Source organism: Lactuca serriola, chromosome 5 (assembly GCF_051521515.1).
Source record: "Lactuca serriola cultivar US96UC23 chromosome 5, Lser_US96UC23_V15, whole genome shotgun sequence".
Classification (NCBI taxonomy): Eukaryota; Viridiplantae; Streptophyta; class Magnoliopsida; order Asterales; family Asteraceae; genus Lactuca; species Lactuca serriola.
Genome location: NC_136412.1, coordinates 210,716,336 through 210,734,028, shown reverse-complemented (window position 1 = coordinate 210,734,028; position 17,693 = coordinate 210,716,336). Strand labels below are relative to the sequence as shown.

At 34.3% G+C, this 17,693-nt stretch overlaps 1 pseudogene; it reads right to left on the bottom strand.

The window, feature by feature from the left end:
* Window positions 1–16,788: 16,788 nt before the first annotated feature.
* On the bottom strand, window positions 16,789–17,262 carry LOC145050134 (protein GLUTAMINE DUMPER 2 pseudogene; annotated as a pseudogene).
* Between the last annotated feature and the right edge of the window lie 431 nt (window positions 17,263–17,693).

Below are 17,693 nucleotides of genomic sequence, written 5' to 3'. Positions count from 1 at the left end.
AAGGTCTCATTTATCTTAGCGATCTCAAGATCCCAAGCATCAGATGGTTCTCTCTTGCAAGATGTAGATGTCTTCACAGTGAGTTCGATCTGGGACTTATTGGGAGTAAGTGAAGGAGGGATCTTTTCCTTCTTTACCATGAGCAAACCACTAGACATGTCATTTTCAAGTTCAGACAAGACAAATCGGGCATTAGAGCGAGAGTTTTTGGATCATGCCGATTAAGAAGAATCCCCATAAGTTATATAAGAACACCGAGAAGCATCCTTACCAGTGGTCATTGAAGTGGTGGAAGAAGAACCCACTTGAAGACTAGGAGAGTCGAGTTTGAATGATCTGATGTCTGAAAGGTAGAGTAAGAAAATACCTCACCTTATCTTTAGTATCCTCAGCAGTAGGAAAAGCTTCACCAAACTTGTAACCTGCAACAAAATGTACAAAATAAGAAATGTGAATCATTGGATCCAAAAGATTAATAAATTAGATCATACCCTTTTCAACCCAAGCTTTAGGTTGTAGATCCCTGTCATCTATAGAATCTCGCCTCAAAAAAGAACTTTTCCTTCCAGGCTCCATTGTTATGTGTGGTTTTCAAGACAAAAGGAGATTTTTGGTTTTAACGCTAAACTGAAATGCGAACTCCCAAAAGTAGAGAGATCAAAAACGGAAGCTACCAATGTTTAGATTTTGGAAATGATTCGCTTGCTCAATCCAGTACAAAATTCTCCAAATAATGGGAATTACTTGGAATCAGTAAAGTTTGGTGGCTGATAAGAAATCAGAAATAATACCCAAAAAAGGGTATTTGAGGCCTAGAGGAAAGGGATATTCAAGAATGCATACCTAAGAAGGAGAAACAAAATCAGGCTGAAAAAAGGATCAAAGGACATGAAGATTACATCAGAGTAAAAAGCACCATTGACCTTAATGGACTGTATGTCCTCATCGCTGAAAGAACAAACCTCATCTTGGTCAGAAGCGCATGATTGACAAATTCAATCTCTGCAGGAGCGGTAATGCTAGTGCGAGAACGGACTATCTTCATTCCTATGATCGAAGAAAGGAAAAGTACAAAAAATGGAAGGAATTACCTGTGAAGTTAGTCGGAGACGTGTTGGAATTGTTAAAAAGAGTTAAGAGGATTACCCTAGTTAAACCAATGGCAAAAGAGAGAGGGTACGATTTGACCGCATAATGATTAACCTAGGACAAATAAACGCTATCTGATTTGGGTATAAAATTCTAACTCTTTTACTTCTTTCATTTATTATTTTTAAATTATACCTTTTAGTATGGAAAACTAACCCTGATATTTCACATATATAATTTGGGGGCAATTGTTAGGATAGGATCCGTGACTCATATTCAGGATCCTCAAATATTTCTGAAGCCTTGTGATCCTTAAACATATCCAAGTATCCTAAATCTTACCATTAATATTTCTAAAACTTGTAATAGCTATATTTTCTTTATTTTTCTTACATGTGCAAAATAAGTCAACAAAAGACACATTCTCAATGGAGAGTCATCTCAACCAGGAAAAAAGACCTAGAATGCCAAGTCAAATAACATTCATATGCTGATTCTGGAGGATCCTGGAATTTTCGGACTTCTTGTTATTAGCATTATACTATAAATAGCACATGTAAGCAACACAATACATACATACTTACCTCTTATATGACAATTGTGCTTGCATTAACATATTTATCTTTTTATTAAACCTTTTACATCAATAAAACCATCAAGGCAGGTGATCATTATCACCTTCCAAGGTTTTATGCTGAAGATCTTATCAAGGGTCAAGAGCTTTCCTTATAAATCAATTGTGTCACTTTAATTATCATCTCTTACTTGATTAAACATGAACATCACAACCTCTCATACAATTTGGTTAGATTTTACTTACTTGATTTTTGACCAAAACAATGAGTTACAAATTAAATGGTGAACATACGAGTACAAGTGTTGTCATAAGTCTAGTCTAAGTAACAATAAGTCTGATCTTTATGGTATCCTTTTGACTAAAAATAAATATGTTGGTTTGACTTGGTATTCCCATGTCCTCTGCCTGATTGAAGTGCTTCTTCATTGAAAATGATTCTTATATTGACTAATCCTATACATGTGAGAAAAATACTAGACATATATTTGTTAGAAGTGTTACGAAATAATAGTAATAATGATTACGATCTTGAGATATGTTTGGGATCCTGAAAGTTATTGAAGATCCAGGATCCTGATTATGGTTGAGGATCTTGGCCCTAACAATAATGTTAGAAAATAGATTGCTAGGAAAAAGGATAGATAGAACCTGACGATCATTAGTTTTAGTTTTGACCTTTTGAAGTTTTTTGAGTTAGGAGAAATTTTTTGTTGTAAGTCCTTTAATTCCATAGGATCTTGGAGCTTGTATAAGGAAGGACCCCTCTCAATATAATCCAACTTAGGAATTTTCTAGGAAAAATCGCTATTTAGATTCTACTGGGGAAAAATCCAACTCTAAGAAATATTGGGAAAATCCCAACACAAAAAGGTAACTGGGGAGGATCCTGACTTTAAAACTTCACTTGGGAAGCTCCCAACCTAGAAAGTAATTAGGGAAGATCCCAACTTAAGATTTTCACTGGGGAAGATCCCAAGATACAAAGTAATGAATGAAGATCCCAACATAACATATTCACTAAGGAAGATCTCAACTTAAGATAACATGACAATGTTATAAACCACAAATTACACATTAGGATCTTAACATATGTTCAGAAATAAAAGGGTTTCTAAGTCACTAAAGCGTGAAATGATCCTCTTACTCACATTTCATAATAAGATATCGTGCGTCCAAGCGAGATGTAGAAAGCTAAACTCGTGAGAAAGATGTTATTAACTCTTTATACCTTAGAAAGGATTAAGTACCCTTAGTCAAAGGATAGATGATCAGTCTCTATTCGTAGCGACTAGGATCCTTGAATTTTTGCAAATTGCAAACGTTAGCTTGGGGTGGGCATTAGCCTTGCTACCTCCCTTTCGATGCTTAAGTTAGTAATGGTGTTTTTTAGAAAAGAAAAATAAATGAATTTAGACAAAAGCAAAGGGTAAAAGATGTGTACCTCGAATTTGTTGGAAAATGAAAGATTTAACTTACATCAAATATCCCTTTAGGTGTATAGCATTCCAAGATCTTGTCAAAACGACTCCTTCTAGGGTGGCAAACCAATTAGCCCCTTTCCTGCTTTTGAATCAATAACATATGGACCTTCCTATTTGGGTGCCAACTTTCCTGTATTAGGATCCTTGGTTTTTTGGAATTCTTTCCTAAGGACCAAGTCACCTACCCGAAATCTTCTAACTTTGACATTTTTGTTGTATGCTTTGGCGATCCTTTGTTGATCAGCAACAATCTGGATCCCGGCAGGATCCCTGAGTTTATTAATAGTGTCGAGATCCTAAGTTAGGAAATCATCGTTGTCCTCCTAATTTCAAAATTGGTATCTTGCTGTTGGGATCACCACTTCCATCGGGATCACAACCTCTGTTCCAAATATAAAGGAATATGAGGTTTGACTTGTGCCTATTTTTTATGTAGTCCTATCTGCCAATGGCACGAAAGGAAGTTCCTCAGCCCATCTTCCTTTCTTTTCATCTAGCCTTTTCTTCAAATTGTTGACTATGATCTTGTTGTTGGATTCTTCTTGACTATTAGCTTGAGGGTGAACAGGAGTGGATATTATCGTTCTAATTCCCCAACTGATGAAAAAGTCTATAGTTCTTTTGCTTATGAATTGGGATCCATTATCACATATGATTTTGGCTGGGATCCCAAACATGGTTAGGATATTGCGTTTGATGAATGAGACTACTTCCTTGTCTCTTAATTGAACAAAGGCTTTAGCCTCTATCCGTTTTGAGAAATAGTCTTTCATTACTAGCATGAAGACCATTCCACCAGGAGCCTTTGGTAACTTCCCTACTCTATCCATTCCCCACTTGATGAATGGCTAGGAGTAGATGATAGGGTGTATAAGTTCTGCCGGTTAATGAAGGATGTTGCTATGTCTTCGAAAAGGATGACATTTTTGTGCATGTAAAAGGGTATCTTTTTTTTATTGTTGGCCGGTAGTACCCCACCCTTAGTATATTGGAACTTCGAGACTGGTGCTCCACATGGTTGACACAATCTCTTCCATGTATGTCTTTTAGGACTTTTGTAGCTTCGTGATCTATCAAATATTTTAGGTATGCGCCTGGCATGTAATTCCTATATAACTAACTTTGGACTATCACAAAATGTAAGGTCGTCATCTTGAATGCTTTGTTACTTCTTTCCTCTTTTGGGATTGTGCCATTTTTAGGAATTCTATAATGGGTTTTATCCAGGATCTCGGTGGATCCTAATTATTTGGATCAGGATCCTAACCATTAGGATTCCAGTGAATGGGTTGAAGACTAGGATCCTTAATTGTTGCAATGTCGGCAGTCTGATCATGGGTAGCAAGATCTTCAGGTTTCTTGGATGGATCCTCTATCGCCAGGATAATAATAATAATAATAGTTTGGATCTTGACATATGTTTAGGGATCCTCAGATACCTTTGACATCTGGGATCCTAAATAGGACTGAGGATCTTTGTCGTAACAATAACAATGATGGAGATTCAGAGAGATACAAGAGTAGGATGGTTATACATTTCTCACTACATTGAGAAAGTATTGCAGTTTCTCAATCATGATTAGTCCAAATGTCTTGGTAGTTCTTTGGTTATTTGAGGAAATCAGGAGAAAGCTCATTAGGAAGTGGTCAAGTGGATCTTGTGACACTTGGAGCGAACGCTTGATGTTTGTCGGGTATATGGTACTGATGCACAAAATAAGAACTTAGATGGATTGATAGACTCAAACCATGAAAGTGATATGGAGATAAGAAGATCATTGGCAATTGGTCTTGTTGAGAGTCTTCTTCAGGAGGTTATGCATTCAGAAGTCTGGTGCCAAGTAGAATTCGGAAAATATGGTGCCAATGACATGCACAAACAGAAATTCAAGCTTTTCCTGGACTAGGTTTATGTTTCCAGGTGGTAGGCCCATTTCAAGGCTTGATAGCAGGAATGGAGAGGAAGTTCTTATTTAAGGTGGAGCTTGGAGGATGTTCAAGTCAAAGCTGAGTTTGTTAAATGTGAATTGGGCATTTATAGCAGTCAAACAAGCTTCAAAAGCCTTTGTGGTCCTGCAACACTCGAAATCCTCCACTACAAAAATTACATTTTAGTGATTATTGATGAATAATGTGATCCATTAGTAGTCGAAAGCCTCCATCACAAAAAGTGACTTCTAGTGATTATTGAAGATTTCACTCAATTCACTATTCTTCTTCTTCCATTGGTTAAAATCCGAGACCGCAAATGAACTCATCAAATTCATTAAAGGGATAGAAACATTGGTTAAACTTCTAGTACACAGAATTCAAATCAACAATTGGAACTTATGTTTACCAACACAACAATTGAAACTTTTCTAGTAGACAAAGGGATTGATCACAACTTCCCAGGTCTATATACTTCTCAAGAAATGGTGTCATCAAAAAAGGATCAGAACTTTAGTTAAAGCTACAAGGTCAATGTTGAACTTGGAAAATCTTACTCTATATCTATGGGTCAAAGCAATTAACACTACTTGTTTCACCCAGAACGAAAGTATCATCAAGTGACATCTTAACATGACTCCATACAAAGCCATGAATGGTAGAAAACCCAGAATCTCCCTTTTTACATATCTTTGGAAGAAGGTCCTTTAACTAGAACAACCAAGATCACCATATCAAATTCCAACCAGAGTCAGATGAAGCCATATTCTTAGGATATTTCTCAAAATCCAAGGCTTATCATGTTCTCCAACGATCAAATTGTGTTATCGAAGAATGCTTTGATTTAGTGAGTAGGCTCATCCCGAGGTTCACCTCCGCCATGGAAACTCAACATAATTCCACTCGTCCTGTTTCTCAAACCATATTTGGCCCTCCACCAATGTTTGCTCCATTTGATTCCAAACTATATCCTTCTTAGGTTGAAGGGTGAATAACTTGACTACTATGCCTCTAATGTCTAACAGTAATTGAACCTTTGAATCTCAAAACAGAAGTTTCTAAGATATAGAGGATAAGTTTATTGACTTTGGTTATATCATTTTGACAATCGATGAAGATGTGAATTTCTTTGATGTTCCCTCTAATGATGTTGATATGTCAGGTTTACAAATGTAAGGGGTACATCAACCAATAAATGAAGAAAACTAGTTGATGCGGCATAACTCCACAATTGACATTGGATCCTTTGTTTCATATGATCTTTATTTATTTAATATATTGACAAGCGATAATTCCCCAAATCAAGTTATTGGAACGATGAATGAAAGTGTTCAAACAAGATTCACAATCGATGTTGAACATGAATGTATCTTTTTTCCATTGTTTAGTTTGTTGAACATAATTCTATCAAATAGGCTTTGGATAACTTAGATTGGATCACAAAAATGCAATATAAATTAGTTGAATTTGATCAAAATCATGTATGGACTTTGGTTCCTCCTCTATCGGATCACCTTGGAATCATAACTAGATTGGTATTCTGAAACAAGCTTGATGAAGTAGGAGTTATCATTAATTATACGGGATGGCTAGTAGCCAAAAGGCATTACACAAAGACTATGATGAAACCTTTGCCCATGTTGCTCGTCTTGGTGCAATCACATTTTCTTGCGACTGTTGCCCAAAAAGCCTTCAAACTTTACCAAACTGACATTTAAAGCACCTTTCTCAACGTTGAACTCAAAAATGAATTTATCTCTAATATCCGCCTCGCGTTGTTAATCTTGCATTTCCAAATTACTGCCACAAACTCCAAAAACTTGTATATGATCGTAATCAGGCTCCACAGGCCAGGTATGATACTCTAACATTGTTTCTTAAGCACTTAGATTTTGAAAGATGAATATTCAATCCTACTTTGTTTAGAAGATCAAATGGAAAGTATGTTACGCTTCTCCAAAATTATGTTGATGGTATCATATTTAGTTCGACAGATCAAATAATGGTAGAAGATATTGCAAAGCTTATGATTAACAAGTTCCAAATGATTATGAACTAAGAACTAAGTTTCTCTCTTGGATGCCAAGTCAAGCAGACAAATGAATGCATCCTTATCCATCAACAGAAATATGTTAACGAACTTATGGGAAAAAAATATTCTATAGACTCTTGTGCCTCTACCAAGATACCCATTGGATTTGGACATAAGATCTATTCCAATCCAACTAGTGAACCTATTGATTAAAAGAAATATTGAGGCAGGATATCATCATTATTCTATCTCACTGCAAGTAAACAAGTTATCATGTTTTCAAGCGATCTTCATGCTCGATTCCACACCAACCTAAATATGTTTCTCTCTTCAAACTTACACAACTCAAATTATGGTGGCTTACAACTTGAAAAAAATGTTAGCTTAAGGTATCTAAGCCAATAACTAAATTGGTATATTCTTGAAACAGAAGTAAAGTCCTTTTCGGTTTTCCCTCATAACCAGTACCTGAATATAATGACTTTTGGAGAAAGAGAGAGACTGATTAATTAATTAATTTTATTAAAATTAAGCAGAAACTAAAATAAATGATTTATTAATATATTATATGATAAATATATTAATTTGAAATATTAATAATTAATTAAAAATTAATAAAAAAAATTAATTGGAATTAATTTCGAGTTAATTATAATTAATTTAAAATGCATGAGTTAAGTTATAATTGTTCAATAGTTGAACAAGAGAAATTCTAGAACCTTCCCATATGGGGGGGGGGTGTTGGTTTTAGGAAGCTTCATAAGGTTTTTAGAATAATTCCTTATTGATAAATAAGGAGTTAGATAATTACCAAATTGAGATATTATTATAATATTTAATTAAGGTTATCTATTGCTTTCCTTAACAGATATAAATAGGATCCCTAAGGTATTTAATTTTGTGAAATATCTTCTTCTCCCTCTTAGATTCGAAAATTTTTGTCCTTCTCCCTCTCCTCAACTCTTTTAATTGTTAAGCTTTGGGTACAAGTCATTAGAGGCATTCAAGTTTTTGGTGCTTGCTTTCCAATGCACTTAAAAGGTTTTTTGACTTAATTTTTTTCTATAATAATCAAAAGGTATGTATCTACACTCTTACATGATTTTCGATAATAATAGGATTTCCCTATGGTTTCTTGATGTTTATAGTTTTTTGCTATCGATAGAGAAAACATAGATCCTTTCTAGGTTGCATGTAAACTTAAGGGTTTAAATATTTTTGCACTCATATGAATTTTTATAACCTAGAAAACTCATCAATAGTATCATAGCCTTAGTTTTCTAATTAATAGTGCATAATGGTGAATAGATTAAATGTAGGGTTTATGGAAATTAAACCCTAAGGCTTGAGCTCTTCGAAAATGGATATGGTTCTTGGAACCGAAGCCTCCACCCCTTATTTTCGAAAATTATTTGGTAACCTTTAGAGTTTCTAGTTTCTTTAATTACAATTTTAAATTCCTTAAAATTTCGATAATTAAAACTAGGTAACCATATACCCTTTTTCGACAATTAGAAGGTATGTGGGATTTGGATTAAATTTGAATTATTTTAATAATTGGTTAACTGAAGATAATTATTTAATTCCTAATAATTTAAATTATTTTATTAATTTATTATTTGAAGATAATTATTTAATGATTTAAATTAATTTATTTGGTTAATTAAAAGATAATTAGTAAATCATTGTTTGGTTAAAATTAAATAATTAGTTGTTAATTTCAAAAGTAAATTTTAAACATAGTATTTTTTGAAAAAGGTTTAAAGTACACCTTATAGTATATATTATTAAATGGTTAATATACTATACATATAAGAAAATTCAGTCCAATCACTAGTAACCTTCATTCATGAAATAATACTATAATGGGGGCGTAAAGAAACGATCAATAAAATGACCGTTGAATGGGTTTCCACTCTCACCCACCGCATTTTTTTATGGTGGAGGGTCACTTACCAAACGTATTTGATAGGACATAAGCTCATTAAAAATACGATGTTATAAAGTAACATAACCTTATATATAAATCCAAAATCCAGTTACTTTAGGAAAAAATGTGAAGTGTATGCTAATCCATGAAAATCCACATCACTCTTTATCTGTCATTAGTGGAGCGTGTGTGGTTAACCAACACACTAATTTGGGACTATAAATTTGAGTGATAGACAAATCGAAAATTATCATTGTTGATGGAGCATGTGTGGTTTACCGACACGTCAATTTGGGGTAATAAATCACCTCGAGGTTGTTAAGCGGCTTTTCATGGTTATTCACATTTTATTTTTGATCCTCTACATCCTAGTCACAAATTGAACAGCATAATCTAAGATTAAATATGTTATTGATAATATTCAATGAATCTCACTTGACCTATGAATTTTATATTAGGTTGAAATTGGTAAATGTGTGTTATCTACCTTGATAAATTTGCAATTAGATTAAAAGATTCATCTTCTTTATTGTGAAATGTTTTCTGGAACCTAGCCATTAATATTTATTTCGGTTAAAGTATTAAGGAATTATATCACTAATTAAAACTATGTCTCTTTATAGATGTATGGAACCAGTGATCTTGCTATTACTCAATCTGCTACTCCCCAAAGTTCTAACTTCACTTTTCTCTTTGAATTTGTCAAAAGAGAAACTCATTAGTCCAAACTATATGGACTGGATGAGAAATATGAAGAAGACTCTTTGAATTGAGAACAAGAAATACGCTCTCGAAAAGCATCTTGTGGAAATCGTTGAATTTCCTTCTAATCTTGAAGAAATAGCTGCTTACAACAACCATTCCGACGACGCCACAAAGGTTGCTTGCATCATGGTTGCTACCATGATGCCAGAACTTGAAAAGTTATATGAGGACTACTGGCCATATGAGATGTGCATCGGCCTTGTTGGAAAGTTCTACAATAAGTCTGGGCATAAATGCTATGAAGTGGTCAAATCTCTCATGGTATGCAAGTTAAAGGAAGGAGAATCTATTTGTGCTCACGTCAAAGGATATGGAGATACATGGAGCATTTGGGAAGACTCAATTGGTCGTTTGACCAAGAGTTGGCCATTAATATGGTCCTTAACTCTTTGACTCAAAGTTATGATCAATTCATATTGATTTATCACTTGAATAATAAGGAGCCGAGATTGACCGAACTCCACAACTTGTTGCAAACTGCTGAATCTAGGATGAAAAAAGTCCCTTATTCTACAATTGCTCCTGTCTTTGCCATTGTATTTGGCAAAGGGAAAAAAGAGAAATGTTCCTTCCCAATCAAATGGGAAAGGGAGGGCCCATTCTTGAGGTTCTGGTAGTGGGTCCAAGTCGAAGCTTGAATTTGATGTTCCTGTTGTTAGTAACCCAAAGGGGGCCACTTTTTTCATTGTATAAAAAAGGGTCATTGGAGAAGAAGTTGCCACAAATACTTACAGGACTTAAAAGATGGAAAGATCAAGGCGTCGAATTTAGTAATTTACTCTTTTCCAGTCAATAACAAACAACTTTCTCATTCTTGGTTCCTTGACACGAGATGTGATTTCCACATTTGTTCTTATTTGAAAGGACTAATAAAAATTAAGGAAGTGGAGCCTTGAAAGTGGTAATGTGCAATAGGATCACTTCACCTATTACCAAGATCGGGACCTATGGTCTTATGGTTAGTAGTAGTATTAGGATTGATTTGTTAAATTGCTTTCATTCTTCGATTATGACACGAAACATTATTTCATTTCATGCATTGTTCAAATAAGGTTTTAGATATTCATTTAATAATGCTATTGGTTATATTTCCGCTTATAAAAATGGTGTTTTTATGTTTGAAGCTTTACCTTGTAATGGTGTGTATGAAATTGTGATTTTTGTTGATAACCTAGACAATAATGTGTTTCATGTTGATTCATATAATGGTTTAGACAATGCATATTTATGTCATTGTCATCTTGGGCACACAAACAAGAAAAGCATCACCCAAGTCTAAAAGCATGGAGTGTTGAAATCATTTGATCTTATGACAGATGATGAACGTGAATATTATTTATTGGGAAACATGACTAACGCACCTTTACTCAAAGTTAAGGTATTAACTATGATGAGACATTTTCACTAGTAGCTAAGATTACTAGTATCAGGATAATGCTTCATATAGTTGCGTTTCATGATTATGAATTATGGAAAATGGATGTTAAAACCACTTTACTTAATGGGAAGTGTGTAAGCTTGAAAAATCTGTTTATGGATTGAAACAAGCATCTCAAAGCTGGAATATTTACTTCCATGAGAAAGCCAAAGGATTTGGATTCTCTACAAGTAAATATGAGTCCTACGTATATGTCAAACCTAGTAGGAGTATATTGACCTTGCTAGTGTTTTATGTTGATGAGATACTTCTTATAGGAAATTACATTCCAACTTTTCAAGAAATTAAGTATTGGTTTTAAAAGTGTTTCCTTATGAAGGATCTAGGGGAAGCAGCCTAGATTCTTGGAATAAGAATTTATCAGGGTAGAAACAATTGTCATATTGGTCTTAGCTAGAGTACATATTTGGATAAAATACTGAAACGTTTCAGTATGGAGAATTCAATGAAAGGTGAATGACTTATTCATAGTAATATTAAGTTGAGTTAGACTCAATTTCCCAATACTAATGATGAGATAGTTAACATGAATTGAGTCCCATATGCTTCGGTTGTAGGATCGATCATGTATGCAAATATATGTACTCGCCCTGATGAGTCTAATGCTTTGAGCATCATTATTCGATTTCATGGAAATCCTGGTAGAGCCCATTGGATAGAAATAAACAATATTCTTAATTATCTGCAAAAAAAACAAATGACATGGTCATAGTTCTTGGTGGTAGTGATACGTGAAGAATAAGTGGTTATTGTGATGCCAGTTTCCAAACAGACTGACAAAAATTTTGTTTGAAGTCTGGTTGGGGAGTCATATTGTATGGGAGAGTAGTTACTTGGAAGAGTTCCAACAAAACATGGTGGATGATTCCACCTGTGAGTCAGAGTACATTCCAGCGAGTGAAGCATCAAAATAAGAGGTTTGGCTGAAGAAGTATATCGGATATCGTGGAGTCGTTCCGAGTATTTAGAAACCAAGGGAACTATTATGTGATAATGAAGGTGTGGTAGCTTTGACAAACAACCAAGGGATCATGGTAGATCCAAGCATATCGAAATAAAGTACAATTACATTCGACGTAATGTTGAAGAAGGACACATTCTAGTGAAGAGCAACATCATAATATAACATTGCAGATCCTTGTACAAAGGCTATGAGCATATTCAAACACTACCAGCATGCTAGGAGCAGAGGTTTAAGACACGATGTTAGTTTTAGTGGTTAGATGATATTTTTGAAACTTGTAACAAAATAAATGTAGTTGACTTACATGAATGAATAATAGAGAATTATTTATGTGTATTGTGTTGCCTTATTCAATTATTTTTTCTTCTATTTCATTTAGCATGTTTTACTTCCTATGTTTAATTTCAATTATTCAAATTTCCACAATCAATCCTACTTTAGGAAGTAAATAATGAACTAAGACTGTCATGAATTGACTTTAGATTGTCAATGGAGGTTAAGACATTGCAATTGGAGTTGCTACAATATTTAGGAGTACTTTGAAAATAGAGATTTGAAATATTGGATAAAACCACGCTTAGAGATTACTTCATGGATCTAGTCACGAGTAATTCTAAATCGATAATATCTACTATTCTTCAAACAGAGATACATAAGTCGTAATTTACAAATCAGTTGTATATCGGTGTTGCGTAAACACATCAATAACATCGTGTTATAAAACATAGGATCATATATTATTTAGTGAGTAAAGGTTGCAGTTATGTAGTCAAAGTTTCTTCCTTCACTTTTCCCTAACATGAAAGCAATATAATTAGGCCCCTCGATGATTTGAGGTTAACTATATATATAGTGTTAGGCCCAGCCAAGACTAATGGATGTGTTCAATTTGAAGCCCAATACAGTCGTTACAAATCAGGAAATCGAGAAACAAAATCTTGGAGATTTAGATAGATTTTTATCCATGTCCCGTTATTATACGATATCATGAAAACAAAGGGATATATGATCACTTATCTCAGGGCCAATAGTTGATTTTAATCAGAGTTTGGTAGTGGCTTTGGAAAACACCTTTTGCTATTTATTTCAAGTTCTATACTCGCAATTATAGTTACAAACTTATCCAAGTGGGAGACTCTCAAATTAAGGTGTCTAAACCAATAAGTAAATTGGTATATTCTTAAAATAGAAGCAATGTCCTTTTTGGGTTTCCTTTATAACGAGTAACTAAATAGAATGACTTTTGGAGAAAGAGGGTGACTGATTCATTAATTTATTTGATTAATAAATTAATTAGAAATTGAAATAAATGATTTATTAATATATTATATGATTAATATGTGAATTTTAAATATTAATAATTAATCAAAAATAAATTGGAATTAATTTTGAGTTAAATAGAATTAATTGAAAGTGCAGGGGTTCCACTGCAATTGTTTAATAGTTAAACAAGAGTGGTTCCAGAACCTTCGCATGGGGAGAAGCGTGACGGTTTGGGGAAGCCTCATAAGGTGTCTAGAATGATTCCTCATTAACAAATAAGGAGTTGGATAATTATCATAATTGAGATATTATTATAATATTCGAGTAGTGTTATCCATGACTTTCCTTATCAACTATAAATAGAACCCCTAAGGTTCTTACTTTCGTGCACTATCTTCTTCTTCCTGTTAAAGCCGAAAATTGCTCTCCCTCTCCCATCAACTCAAGTCTTCTAGTTCATTGGGTTTGGGGTACAAGTCATTAGAGACATTCAAGTTTTTGGTGTTTGCTTTCCAAGGAACTCAAGAGGTTTTTTGACTTGATTATTTGCTATAATAGTCAAAAGTTATGTATCTACACTCCTACATGATTTTAAATAACAGTAGGATTTCCCTAGGTTTTCTTGATGTTTATATTTTATTGATATCAACAGAGAAAACATAGATCCTTTCTAGTTTACAAGTGAACTTAAGGGTTTAAGTGTTTTTTTGCTCATATGATTTCTTATAACCTAGAAAACCTGTCAAAAAATACCTCAAGAGGACGTCAATTCCTCCATGTTAGATTGATGAACTGGTCATCCAATAAACAAATTGCATTGTTCTTTCAGCAGCCAAAACAGAATGCATTGTTGCTGCTTGATTCACCTGAAAATCTTATCAAGATGACGTCCCAATCATTGGACTATGGTTCCTGAATCAAGAAAATTCTCATCTGTTGTGATTCTTCAAGTGCAACCTCTACTTCTCATAATCAAACTCAAGACTACATGACCAAGCACATAGATATTCATTACCATTTCATTAAAGATCATAACTTTTATCTGTTGAGCGACCACCCTTTCACTCAGTATCGTCGGATCACTAAGGTCGACTTTCGTGCCTGCTCGACGGGTGGGTCTTGCAATCAAGCTCCATTCTGCATTTGCACTCGCGTGCCAATCTCCGTCCGTCTTAAATGTTAGCATCGAACTCATTTTATTTTCTATCTCATAGTGAAATTGTTGATATCTTCACTAAGGAATTATACTAAACGAAATTTAATGGTTTCTTGAAGAAAATGTGATTGCCGATTCATGGTCCTTAATTCCTCATTGAAATTTGCAATCTCGTATGATCCCATCCGAGATTCAAATCAATCAAATTTCAGATTGTTTCTCTTTGTCGAAATATCTTATCTCTGATTATCAATAAGGATCCTTATCTTGTATTTTTATCTAACCTTTCTTTTTGTTTAAGTTTCCTTTACGTAGCCTATGATCTAATCTATCTTTATCTGAGCTTTGGCATCTGATAAATTAAGGAGCGCATGAACAACCGAAATTTAACTGATTCTAGATTTTGATGACCGATCAGAAAATTCTACCAAATTTTGTACCCATTTGACACTCATTGTTAAAATATATACATCGGAATTCCAATCCAACGCACATAAACTTCTCTGTCTCTCAGTCCATCTGATGATTGTTCCTTTAATTTCAGATGAGACACCAAATCAATGATTCACACTTATCCTTCAACATATATTATCCCTGTAAATATCGTAAGCCTCCCACCATGGTGAATTTCTACGCAAAAGAAGGTGGGATTTTCTTATAATAAAAAAGCACAATTTTAAATCTACCACATTTGATATTTGCATGTGATTTTAAATGTGTTTAATCGAGCAACTTACCATATATGTCGCTGGTGTCAAAGTATTCACCCAATAGAGGAATTACCCACATCTGAAAACCCGGTCGTAGCAAAATCCGCAGATGATGAAAGATTATCGTCATTCGTGTTATGGTTTTCTGGATACGAGATGGAATTGGAGATGAGAGAGAGACCAACCATTATTGCAGTAATGGGTTGGGAGTTAGTCCCTTAAGTAAAAATGCATAAATATCCTTTTGCGAGTGGCATATAGAGATCTTAACGGAATAAGTTGATGGATGTTAAGTCCAACGAAGATTTCTATAATGAAACATGCTGATAGGACGTAATTTGTAATTTTAAATCCGTAGGGACAAAATCCATAGAAAATGAGAGACTATACAGATCAATTTTGCAATTCACTAAAAAAAATATAGAGATGACATAAAAGCAAGATTGATATGATATACTATTAATTTCCTAAATACATGTTAAAATAAAAAACGATTAAATTAAGCTAAAAAGCATGTGTAAGCAACGAGAAGGAGTATCAACTTTATTGCAATTATTATAAACACTATTTCTAGTTTTTAACTAAGATTCTTTGTACGAAGCACACTTTCATCGTGTATACTTTTTTCTCTGTGGTTTTTATTTTTGTTGTTTTTTTTTAGAATAATAGCATTGTCATGGTATTGGACTATTGGTTGTATAATTAAAATATTAAACAGATTTAGAATACATGTACCCTGTACTGGTTCTCAATCTGTTCTAAAATTTAACGAAGCATTTTAAAAACGGTCAGCTTCGGTTCTGGTTTCAATGGTTTCAATTCTAAACATAGAACATAACTAAAAATGAGAAGACATGAACTGGACTTGCAGTCTCGCTGAAATTTAGATATGTGAGCCCAATGAGTTTACCTTATACCAATCGGTATGGTTAAAAGCAACCGAATTTGGAGAAAAGTTTTGGACCTTTTGGTAACGTTTAATAACATTTTATTTACAATGGTAATTGTATGACAAAATAAAAATAAGTAATAATAAAAAGGTTTTTACTGAAATGCTCTTACTGATTTAGCTTTGGCAAATTGAAAAGCACGTAATTATATAAATACATATTTAATTCACTTTTAAATAATTAAGCAACTAAAAACCTTATTTAAGTTCAGCCTTTTAAATTGTTTTTCTGAATTAATTTTGATATTTTTGCTAAGCAACATAAAACCTTCAAAGAGAAACTTCGACAATTTTTATTGGACTCGTGTAATAATATATCTTCGTAATTGAAGCAAAATTCTTTAGATTCTCCGTAAGTTTATGTACGTTCACCGCAGCGATCAAACAAAAATCCTATCATCACCTACAAAACCCCCTATCTTATCTATGATGCACCACTCCAAATCTCACTTAGATCACCATCTCGAAGACAAAATTTCCTTTCTCAAGATACAATATATTATTATTACGACACCTGATCTGCGGACTCATGGTTCTCGGTGATCCTTACGTGTACCTGATCACTGTTCCCATCTCTTTCCTTCTCCGGAGTCAACGAGTTCTCTTCAGACGTTGTAACCGAACTGCTCCCACAACTACTACTACTACCAAACGACGACGCTCTGCTAGAACTAGGTGTTGCCAGAAACGTGGGTGTCACTTGTCCAGCCATGATTACGAGATACTTTTCTTCAAAAACAGTAACAGGTGGCGTCTTGTTGTTATCTGGTTTAGCGTCTCCGGACTCAAGGTCTTCGGTGTTCTGTATGTTCCGGGAGAGCTTCCAGTAGGAGCAGGCGAGGATCAAGAGAGCAAAAGCAATGAGACCCATCATGGCAGCAAGACCTCCGAAGAGGTAGGGAACCGGTGAGTGCCAGAGTGACCTTTGAATAGCCACCGGCGACGATGGGGCCATGAGAAAGGTCGACGGAACTGCCATCAATAGAGAGAAATGGTATGAGAACTGAGGAGGTTGGAATTGTTTTTTGCTGATGAGTGGATGAAGAGTTGTTTGGATGAGGTGGCTTTTATAGACAGCGAGAGCTAATAGTGGTGACGCCACTTATGCGGCGGACAGACACAGTAACATGGTGGGTTTGGTTGTTTACGGTGTCTTTTGTATCTTGCCTCAACTTTGGTTTCTATTCATTACACTACTTTTACTATCACTTTGTAACTTTTTTGACATGCAAAAAAAATTAATAATTTAGTCAAAATTATTGGTTTATTACATATTTACATAGATAGATCGATAATGGCTAAATATAATTTTCTTGTACATTTGATTTTGTGTTCATGGTCTGAAAAATTGGGCTGAGTTTAATATATTCTTAAATCATCATTCTACTTTTTCATATGATCTTATTATTA